The following is a 1,705-nucleotide window of genomic DNA, read 5'->3' as shown; positions in this document are numbered from 1 at the left end:
ACACGTCAAATCTGCCACATGCATATACACACACACACACACACACACACACACACACTAACACATACATGCAAGCCCATACATAAACACCTACACACAAATAATCACATTCAAGCACACATACACATATATTCACACATACTTACAGATTCAACACTTGCATGCTTAATTGATTTTACGCTCAACATGCAATAACATCACGTAATCATTATTTTTGCAATAAAAATTCCCATTTTTCATCCTTTCCGTCAATGCACCCAAAACAGAGGTCACAAAGTACACTACACTGGTGAACTGACAGAATTATCCAAAGAATTGAACAATATCAGTAGCTTGTAATTCTTCATAAATATATAATACATAATATATATATATCCCTGCGGCAAGATATTTGATCAAAATATCAATAACACTTTGATTTATTTCCAAAGCAAGACATGTCATCATAACTCGAATTGAAGATGACATATGACATGTTAAACTCCTACTTAGTGGATAAAGGGGATATCTTTCATCTTTTATGCATCTCAGTCATTAGATTGTGGCCATGCTGGGGCACTGCCTTAATGTATTTTAGCCAAACGAATCGAGTGAAGTACATTTTCTTTTGTTTCTTTAAACCTGGTACTTATTCTCTCAGTATCTTTCACTGAACTGCTAAGTTATGGGGCTGTAAACACACCGACACCAGTTGTCACATGGTGCTGGGAGACAAATACAGACATGAAGATACATACACTCATATAAATATATGTATATATACATAGTTAGCTGATACCTTAGCTGGCTGGAACTTTGAAGTTACTGTCAATAGCATTTTCATATAAGAATAATAACTTTGTATGCTCCAAAGATAGAGCAACCAAGAGACATGCAACATAAAGAACATTCCTTTTATCAGTTGTCCCTTGTTTTATCTACTCCATGTTTCGAAGGTAAGGACAAGATGCAACTTCGTTAAAACAGTCTTTCCCGCAAAGCAGATTAAATAAAATTTGAGATTTTTTGCGGAGGGTTAAAGTGGTAACAAAAACAGGACTGTGAGAACAAAATAGTAAAAACAAATGGTGAGGGCTGTTAAGCCAAGACAATGTAAAGTGGGGAACGCTGGAAAAAGAGCTTTGAGAAGAGACAGATAAAAGTATGTCTTGTCTTTAGGAAGGAAGTAGAAGAAAGAAAGAATGGCCGTTGGTCACATGTGAGCAACGAGAAAGTCAAGAAGGAAGAGTAAGAGAGAGAGAGGGAACGGTCAAGGGGAGAGGAGAAAAATAGGGAAAGGGTGAGAGAGAAAAACAGAAAGGAAGAAGAACAAGAGAAGGAGATAGATAAACAGATAAGCTTTATATATATATATATATATATATATATTGATTTTCTAACAAACTTCAGATGCAAGCCTAGCCTCTTCTATGGTCTGCCAAAAATACACAAAAGCCAAATCATAAATGAGATCATCAAAAAATCACCAAAGACATACATACATACACCAAACCCGGGGGACCTAAACTGCAACCCATCATAGCTGGCCCAGCCTGTGAAACACACAGACTAAGTCTATTTATGGACATCCTCCTAAAACCCTTCCTTAAATACATCAATAGCTATATCAGAGATGACTTGGATATGTTAAATCACCTCCCAAAGAAAGTCAAGGAAGGAACAATCATGGTCTCATTTGACGTGATTAATTTATACACCTCATAAT

Source organism: Octopus bimaculoides, chromosome 2 (assembly GCF_001194135.2).
Source record: "Octopus bimaculoides isolate UCB-OBI-ISO-001 chromosome 2, ASM119413v2, whole genome shotgun sequence".
In the NCBI taxonomy this organism is placed as follows: domain Eukaryota; kingdom Metazoa; phylum Mollusca; class Cephalopoda; order Octopoda; family Octopodidae; genus Octopus; species Octopus bimaculoides.
Note: the sequence above shows the minus strand (reverse complement) of the source record.